This window comes from Somniosus microcephalus, chromosome 8 (assembly GCF_052327205.1).
Source record: "Somniosus microcephalus isolate GS21.2 chromosome 8, FLI_Smic_1.0, whole genome shotgun sequence".
In the NCBI taxonomy this organism is placed as follows: domain Eukaryota; kingdom Metazoa; phylum Chordata; class Chondrichthyes; order Squaliformes; family Somniosidae; genus Somniosus; species Somniosus microcephalus.
The window spans coordinates 133,971,554-133,981,432 of NC_140994.1; positions in this window are offsets into that span (position 1 = coordinate 133,971,554).

Genomic DNA, 9,879 nt, shown 5'->3' on the forward strand with positions numbered 1-9,879 from the left:
CGCGTACATATTGACTTTGCTGGTCCATTCATGGACTCCATGTTCCTAATTGCGGTGGATGCACATTCCAAATGGCCAGAAGTGATCAAGATGAATACCACTACTTCAGAAAAGACAATTGCGGTGTTAAGAACAATATTCGCAAGGAACGGATTGCCAGAACAGATCTGTTCGGACAACGGACCACAGTTCGTGTCGGAAGAATTCCAAAAATTCTTAAAGAAGAATGGGGTGAAACATTATACCTCTGCCCCATATCATCCGGCGACAAACGGGTTGGCCGAGAGATTTGTCCAAACATTCAAAAAGGCAATAAAGGCCATGAACGATGATCAGATTCCGCTACAGCACAAGGTGGACAATTTCCTAATGGCATATCAAAACGCCGCTCATGCAGTGACTAACCAAAGTCCTGCCATGATGTTTTATAACAGGAGGTTGCGGTCCAGGTTGGACTTGTTAAAACCAAATGTGCAGATGGAAGTGGAAAACAAACAGTTCCGGCATATTAATAACAAGACCACTCGAAGTTTCGACTTAAGACAACCAGTGTTGGCAAGAGGCTATGGAAATGAAAAATGGCAGTCCGGAACAATTTGGGCCAGACAAGGACCTCTGATGTACACAGTAGATATTGGTAACAATGTGATAAGGCGTCATGCGGATCAACTGGTAGAATCGAGAGCAAGGGTCGAACCCATGGTTGCGACAGAGACAACTGTGGAAGACGTTAATGAACCTGAAGCATCTACCTCGGCAGGGAATGTACCTGATGATGATAACACCCAATGCATGGGAGACCAACTAGATGAGTCACCTCAGCAACAAGAATCAGAGACCACTGAAAGGCGTTATCCAAACCAAATCAGAAGGCCTCCTGAGAGACTGAACCTTTGAACTGTTTATACCTGAAGTTATATATGTTATTATGTTATGTTAAATGGGGATATGACTGTTAAGCTAAAAAGGGAGGATTGTGGTGTATGTAACCTGTTCCACCTTAAGAGAACTTAAGCCTGTTCCACCTTAAGAGATGTACTACTTTCTCTGGCTGCTGTATACGTAATACCGGTGGTGACCACCGGTATATAAGCACTGTGTAGTAATTTTGTATTTAGTATAGTCCTGACCTCCAACCAGTAAAGACCTGTTGAACTTTAATCTTGTAGTCTGTGTTAGTAATTACAACTAGAACACACAGACTTAACAGATTTCATATTAATAAGGGTTAAATGGCAGAAGAGGCCGTGATTTTAAAGACTCTTTTTAAAAGAAGCCCAGAAAAAGGGGCATACAAAATGGCCACCGTATCATGTGACCAGCTTATTGGGACACTTTAAAATGGTTCCTGCGCAACCTCAGACAGCTATGTGGATTGAACCTTAGTAAGTTCTGGAAGCCGTTTTATGAGAGAACGAAACCAGACCCACAGGCATGCATATGGATTAGATGCAGATCCACTCAAGATCGGCTTGGAGACAGGGGCCATCTAAATGTTGACCCAGACGAAAGAGGACAATATATATTCATGAGAACAGCACCCAGGAGTAGATAACGAGATCAGCAGGACATTCAAAACAATGAAAGCCATTTCCAACCAGAGATGGGCCTGTTACCAGCCGCTCAAAATGATTTTAAATATAATAACTGCCCCGCTGTGCTCAAAGGCCGCCAAAGTTAAAACAAAGACTAACCTGATTTTGGGCGGGAAGTGAGGCCTCGGGAAGAAAGGTATATCTGGAGAGACTTTTCAGCAGTTAAAAGACACAAGCAAGCACTCGGAAGCAGTCGGGACAGGCAGGCCAGAGCAAGTTGGAAGCCAGACAGTTGCGAGCCTGCAGCTTGAACACAGACACGCCAGGTTGGAGAGCTGGAAACACGCAACTTGAATCCGGACACCCAGAAGAAGGAGCAGTCAATCGCAGGCGTTCCGCCCCGGGGAAGCACATCGGGAGATCATCGACCATCCCCAGGCCGTTGCCGGAACAAGAGGCCATAGACCCAGCTTGGGAGAAGAAACAAAAAATAAAGGTCCCAAGCGAAGAAACCTTCCAGCCACCACGGCTCAGTAGAAGAGAGGAAAGGAAGCTGAAGAAGCGATGGGAGCCAGCCCAAGGTTCCTCTGACCAGGGTCGAGCCGACAATCCTCGACCCCGCCGACATCCAGGCCCGCTGGTGTCCAGCCGCCCCCGACCCCCACCTCAGGAGAGAGGTGTGGCGCAGCTCGCAGGGGCTCCACGATCCACGTGGAGGTGAGACGCCTGAAAGGACCAAACACAGACTCGTTTTCAAAACCTTGCACTTCCTAGTGGGATTGGTGAGCATGTTTCTGGCCCTTCACAATCAGATCTAGATAGGTTTAATAAGGGGGTGGATTTAAGGATACAATTAACATGAGTTGTTGTCCCTCGATGTTCCGTGTGTTTCCTTATTTCATGATGATCTTTGTAGAATATAAGATGCCTGTATTTGCCTTAGTTAGTATAATGTCGTTATGATTTGTTTGTGTTTGTTTTTCCCTCCCATGTACCGTACTCTTATCTGTGTTGCATTTGATTTGATATATTTTTCCATTTGCAATAAAATTTTATTTTGATTCATCAAACTTGGTCTACACGAGTTTTCTCTACATTGTAGTTCCTGCGCCTAAGTCCAGAGTATAGAATCTAAGGGGTGAGTGGGTCGAACCACTCAAGGTTTACTGTGCAAGAGAGAGAGGCCTCTAGAGAGAGAAACCTCTGGGAAACCTCTCGAGGACGAAAACCCCTTACAGAAAATGGCGACCACAGCAGGACTCTGGTGGCAGGATTGCAATGTAGTAGATCCAAGTTTGAATGGTCAAAATGCAATGGATGAGAGAATAGTGGATTATGTCTTTGGCAAGGTAAATCTCACTAAACAGTGGATTTCCGATCTCTTGCTGGATGGGCGTCCAGTGGACGCAGCCATCAGGTGGATAGAGAGCAAAGAACATAAGAAGTCAGTGGAAAAGGCAGTGTGGCTGATGTGTTACAAGAAGTAGGTCCAGATCTTGGACCGGGTCATTGCAGCACAGGCAGCCAAGATCACGACTCAGGCAGCAGAGATAGAGGAAAAGGCCATGGGTGGGGAAAAACTCATCACAGCACTTCACGCGCTGAATCAGGAACGCCAAGTGGTAGCTAGTCAACATCAGGCTAGGACAGAGTACCTGGAGTGCCAGGTTACTGAAGCAAAGATTAATGAAACGAGGGTACGGGAGAAAAGCGCCCGCCTCGCACAACAGCTAAGAGCGCAGGAGGAGAGAGTAGTGGAGGTTAAGGCAGCTTACAAGCTGGCCCTCGAGCATGGGTTTGAGAGCACAGACCATGGCCCCTGCCAAAAGACCATAGAGGACCTAAGAGCGGCCCTGGTTAAGGCAAGAGGCATGGTGTGTCTCGTCAGCCCGAAAGCCAGTCACATGGACTTTTTGAAGGAATCAAAACAGCCGATTCCAGCTGAGGTAATTGTGGTACCAGCCACCGAGTCCTCAGCACCGCCGAGCTATAGTGAGACTTGGTCGGAAAAGGAGGGGGTAGCGAAAGAGGAGGTAGTCGAGGTGGAGTGTGTGGAAGAGCCACTGGTAGCAAAGACGGGACCGGCACCGATGTGTCCCACTCGGCACCAGAGGTTCGGTCCCAACGCTGCCGATGGCAGTGTCGGACCCCACCAGAACCAGCTCATGGTGCCCTACGCTGGCCCGCAATTAAGGTCCATGGTGAGTCACCTCACACGACTCACAGTAAAGGGAGATCCCGCGATTCATTTCAGAGAGATAGAGGAAACAGCAGTCATTAACGACTGCGATGAACAGGAACAGGTCAAACTGTTGCTTTTCTCCCTGGATCCCACGATCCTTCAGTGCCTCTCAGAGGATGGCAAGAGGGGACGGAAAGGGTACACGGATCTCAGGGAGGAAGTTTTAGAGGTATTGGGAGTGGACAATGGTAGTCCGTTCGACCGTGTAGAAGGGACCGTGCAGCTATCTGGAGAACCCCCACGGGTTTTCGCAGAAAGGCTGTGGCCAGTATATTGACGCAGCTGTCCGGGCATGCCTGAACGGGCTCAAATGAGCGACGAACAGCGGGTTCATTGGCTCCGTTGCTTGGTCACCAACAGCTTGCTAGAGATACGGGCCCTAGGCAGATCATGGTCTGATCCCCAAGGTCCCGGTGTCACGGAAGAAACGGTGCTCTGTCAGTTAAATGTGGCGTATAAGAACTGTAGAAGTCAGGAAACACCTCCCCAGAAAGGAAAGGTGCATGAGGCAAAACCCACAGCCCCAAGCAAGCAGGAGTGGCGTCAGGAGGGGAATCGCCCTGTCCAAGCCAAGCTCAATTGCTACGGGTGTGGGAAGGATGGACATTGGCGCAAGGACTGTAGAAATCCGTGGAAGGATAATAAAGGGAGATTTCCTGCAGCCCAAGCCCAGGCTCAGACCGCTGCCCCAGCACCAGCCCAAACCCAAGTCGAAGCTCCTGCCCCAGCGCAAGGAGCTGGTGCAGTAGTGGATCCCGCTGCGATTGAATCAATTTTGCAGACAATGCGGTCTCTAATGATTTCGCAGGGGAAAGTAGCTGTCACCACCAGTTTTGTCGCTCCCGAAACCCCGACCGCTGTACCCAAATGACTAGTGCCGGCGCAGCCCGTTTACTTGTGTGCGCTGCAATACGATATATGGAGGCGACCCCTCATGGAGATGGAAGTGCAGGAGGTGAAGGGGACCTATTTGTTGGATAAGGGGGCATCGTACACCGTGATCCACACAGATAACCCCGCCACCTCGCCTTTGTCCACCGGGGTTCCATATGTTCTGTCGGGCTTCACAGGCAAGGAACAGGCTGGCGCACATTCCATTCCCCTCTCCATTCATTTAGGACCACTCCGCACCAAGTGGAGGTGTATACTAATGAAGTGGGAGGTGGAGAATGGGAAAGGGATCATAGGGTCCGATTTCTTGGTCGAACACAGGATCCTCGTGGACCTAAGAAATCATTGTCTTTGGGGAGCGGGTAACGGTGAGCCAGGCCAAGTAGTCGTCATCCCAGGGGAAGGAGAAAGAGGGACCCTGTGTACCGTGAAGCCAAAAGAGGGCTATGACCTCGAGCTCATGGTCGCGGGTGTCCCACAAGATTTACAGGCATTCGTGTGCGACCACATAGCGACGTTTGCCACTCACAAGCACGATTGCGAGAGGGTCACCGGGTTTGAGGTTAGCGTGGATGGGGACCCCATGGCCCGACCCCAAAAACAGTACAACTTCCCCAGGGAAGCGGAGCCCGACATGGAGATAGCAATATCTTCACTGGTGCAGCAGGGCGTGTTGAGACCGATAGCCACCCATGTGAACTCTCCATTATGGCCGGTAAAGAAGCCGGACGATTCCTGGAGAGCCACGGTGGACTACAGAGTCCTCAATAACAATATCCCCGCCTGCGCGGCAACAGTAGCAGCAGTTGCCGACCTGATAGGAAGTATTCCAGCCTCCGCGACCACGTTCACGGTGCTGGATATTTCTAATGGGTTTTGGTCCATCCCTTTACGGAGGGAGGATCAGTACAAGTTTGCCTTTACGTTTAAAGGGCAACAGTACACCTGGAACTGCTTGCCACAGGGTTTCCACAACAGCCCCAGCATTTTTCATCAATGCATGGCAGGGAGTTTAAAAGAGTTCAGCCAGCCCAATCAGCTGGTGCAGTATGTGGACGACCTGCTCCTGTTCACAGATTCAAGAGAGGAGCATGGCCCACTATTGGCCGAGTTATTGGAGCTGTTAGGTAGAAAGGGTTTTAAGGTAAACCCAAAGAAGGCACGGATCGGCCAGCCGGAGGTGAAATTCCTGGGTCTGACCATCCGCGCCGGTGAGAGAGCCATAGATAAGGCTAGGCGGGAATCGGTACAAGATCTATCGATCCCCGCCACTGGAGCCCAGGAGTGGGAAGTGGGAGATAAGGTCATGGTAGGAGACTCTGCCCGAGTGGGGAGTTCAGAACCACTGTACCGGTGACCCTACAAAATTGTAGGCAAAGCTAGCCCCATGGTATACGCAGTGAAGTTGCCTTGGCGCACTAAATGGTTTCACATCAATCAGTGCAAACTGTTTAAACCGGGTGCAAAAGCATCAGCAACCGAAGCCAGGTCTGAGGATAAATATCCTCAGCCTGAGACGCGTGATGAGTCACAGACCACACAAGCTGGCGTTGTAGCCTGCTTGGAAGGAGAGGAGGTCCCGCCCACCTGGGGGTAGCTTTTTCCGATGGCCTGGGACTCAGACGAGGAGGGACCCGAACAACAAGGTCCCGCCCTCGACACGATTCTGGAAGAGGTGGAGTCGGAGGACGGAGGTCCCGCCCTCGACTCGAGCGTGGGGGAGGTAGAAATTGGGGGCAGAGATCCTCCACCTGTAGGGACAGGTGGGGAGGAGCCGTCTGCCACAGACCCAATTCCCGAAGGGGCGGAGCCTGAGGGGAGGGAGCCGAAGCCCACAGTCGTGGAAGAGCCACGGGCTGTGAGAGCCGAAGTCCCACCCGAAGGTCCACTCGCCAAGGGAGCCTGCCCAAATCCCAAAGGGGCGGAGCCTGAGGGAAGGGAGCCAAAGCCTACAGTCGTGGGAGAGCCACGGGCTGTGAGAGCTGAGGTCCCACCCGAAGGTCCACTCGCTAAGGGAGCCACGTCCAAAGTACCTCCTCGCAGGTCGACCCGAACGCCTCAGCCTGTAAAGTCTTGGCCCGAGTCACCCACTCCCAGTAGACGCCGACTTCAGAAGTCATTGAGAAAACACAGTCCCCGATTAACAGCAAAAGGCTGCGGGGAACCAGAGACACAGGTCACTGCAGCCCCGCCACAGGGAGCGGCGAGCTGCAGTCCGATCAGGGATTAGGCAAGCCGCCCGGGGACGGGCGGCGCTGTACATAAGTTTAGTTTAAGTTTAAGTTTAGGGTGTGTATATATTAAAGATGATTAGAGTTTTAAGTAGTTTTAAATCTGCCCAGTGTGTGTGTGTTGTTTTGGATCGAGGTCGAAAGACCCGATCATGCCGTCACCTAAGCCAGAATCTCTCGGGAGCCTGGCTATATTTGTGTGGTTTGTTGCAGAAGTCAGTAAAGATGAGAGGGATCCTCGTCGCGATCGCGATGGCTGGATGGAGCTGGGCCTATCGGGGCCACACCAAGGACTCCACCGTCTACGGGTGCTCTGGAAATAGAGGCCCCATCGCGACTGATGGAACCGGCTCACGGGACGCTGAAGAGACTGCTGCCTACTTTCATGAAGGGAGATGGCCAGGCTGGCTGGGGTCGAACTCTTCTGAATGCTCCAGCCAGACGGGGTTTGCGTATAGAGAAACGTCTCTGATGTGCCCCAGGGTGCGGATCATTGCACCCAGGATCAGCGTCACCGTGGGCAAGAAGATTTGCCTTGTTTTCAATGGACATGTACATTTGGACCGCTGGTGGTGGCTGCGCAAGTTGAGCAGCACCATGAAGAACTCCACTGTGGAGTGGGAAAGATTGGGTAATAACACCCATCGGACAATTACGGGGACACACGGGGGGTTGAGTGTCTGTTAGGACAAATGGTGGGAGCCAGATGAGGGGATCTACATCTGTATGTGGGGTTCAGAAAGCGCTTGCCCCACAGGCGTCTCCATCTTTTTCCAAAGACAGTGGCAGGATGCTGGGCAAGGAATGAGGTGGGACATCAGCTCACGGGCGTGCGGAGTCCCATACTCATAGATCCCAGTAAACGCCACTGAGCTCATCACCCGACCCCGCAAGCCCCTGCCCACAGTTCCGGTAGCAAAAGCCCTCAAGGAAGGGTGCCCCACCACGACAAAGGGACCCGGGAACGGATTGGTATTGGTACCCACAGGTCAGGTACAGTACCAAGGGGCCCACTACGCGGTGGCTTCGGTGATTTTAAACCTCACCGAGGTAAGATTGCCAGCGTAGTGCCCCAAGGAAACGGAGCAATTATACCAGGTCCTGTTAACAAACATGTTTAAACAGTTTTACGAATTCGACTTTGCCAATGTCGACAGAGCCGAGTTGTACATCACACCACATGAGGTCTTGGACAGAATAGGGAGACAAAGAAGGGGTGCAGTAAATAATATTTTTACAGCTTTTAATACAGGAACTTCCATCATCAACACACTGGATGACGTGGAGCTGCAAACCCAGATTAATGGTTTGAAAACACAGCTAAGAAAGATACTGACTGATGAGAATAAGGTAGTGGGTTCTGAGTTACATGAGGACCAGGCCATGATACTACACTTTAAAGAGATAATAGCGGAGCTGGAGAAACACGCCAGAACGGTAAATGCTCTCATCAGGGAGGATCGGAATGCGTCCGATCAGGCTGCGCAGAACGACGCTTGTGTGCTATATGGGGCGTGGTTACTGGGCGAGGGCCGCAGTAATCTGGAGGATTTAAAGCAAGGCTTAGTCCCCTCCTGGATTAGCAACAAGCACCTCGCAGCCCTCCACCCTTTTGAGAATACATTGAGTCCGTGACAGCTCAGACTAGCTTCAGAGGCCTACCCAGTCCCAGTGGACTGTGGACGGTCTAATCACACCATTATGGGTATAGTGGTAAGAATGCCGGTGATGGGAAAGACAGCCAAACCCGCCCCGGTATACAGGGTGGAGATCATTGGAGTCATTCAGGGGGGTGCGCACATTCGCTACATGGGGGTCCCACCTTACATCATTCGATGGGAGCATGCAATGACGGGTACCGACCTCTCGGGGTGCCGGAGCTGGGGAGCACACATCATGCTGTGTCCCCAGCACTTGAATGCCCAGTTAAAACCACAGTGCGGGTTCAGAACTGCTGGCGCGAAGCCTATAAATTGCACCATGGAGGCAATGGCACAAGGCCATGTGCCCCCGCAGGTGGCATATATAGGAGGTGGGACATACGGTGTCACCACTACAGCGCCCCACTACCAGCATGGACGGAATGGTTGGTGTCCGGTGAGTGACAGCAGCTTCTGTTTCAAGCCCAGGGCAGAAGTTCAAGCGGCCCAAGAGCAAAATGTCCCCATCCCTGAACCTTCCACTGTTCACCTCACTGTGAAAGAGAATTTCACCGATTTTCAGCGATTCGTTGCACATTTTGGCTATATCATTCCCCCTCTCCCTGAACACCTCACCAAGATATTAAAAGCCGTTGTTGTTTCACAGAAACACTTCTACATACTGGAGCAGAAGACTCTAGAGATAGGGGCAGACATATTGGACATAGTGACCCCACCGTGGTAGGACCTGTTCACTAATATAGAAGTCCCTTCCTGGATTAGGATAGCCTCCCACATTTTTGTAGTGTGCCAGGTTGTCATTGTAGTGTATTTGTTGTTTGTACACTGTAAAAAGGTCAAACATTCACAAAAGTACGAGAATAGAGGGGAATGGAGGGAGCATTATGTGCGGGTAGAAGAAGAGACACCAGTTTAGATTTTTGCTGCTTTGTATAAAGTTAAAGTTTTCCCTCCCTCCTCTGTATTATTTTTTGATGGGTATTCATGTGTTTTTGGATTTTCGTATGTATTTCATTTTTATTAATGAAGTTTATTAGATGTGATTATTATTTGATTTCAACAAACATCCACTACAAGCCCACCGACTCCCACAGCTACCTGGACTACACTTCCTCCCACTCCGCTTCCTGTAAGGACTCTATTCCTTTCTCCCAGTTTCTCCGTCTCTGCCGCATCTGTTCTGACGATGCCACCTTCCATACTAGTGCTTCTGACATGTCTTCCTTTTTCCTCAACCGAGGATTCCCCTCTACCGTGGTTGACACGGCCCTTGACTGTGTCCGTTCTATTTCCCGCACTTCTGCTCTCATCCATGCCCC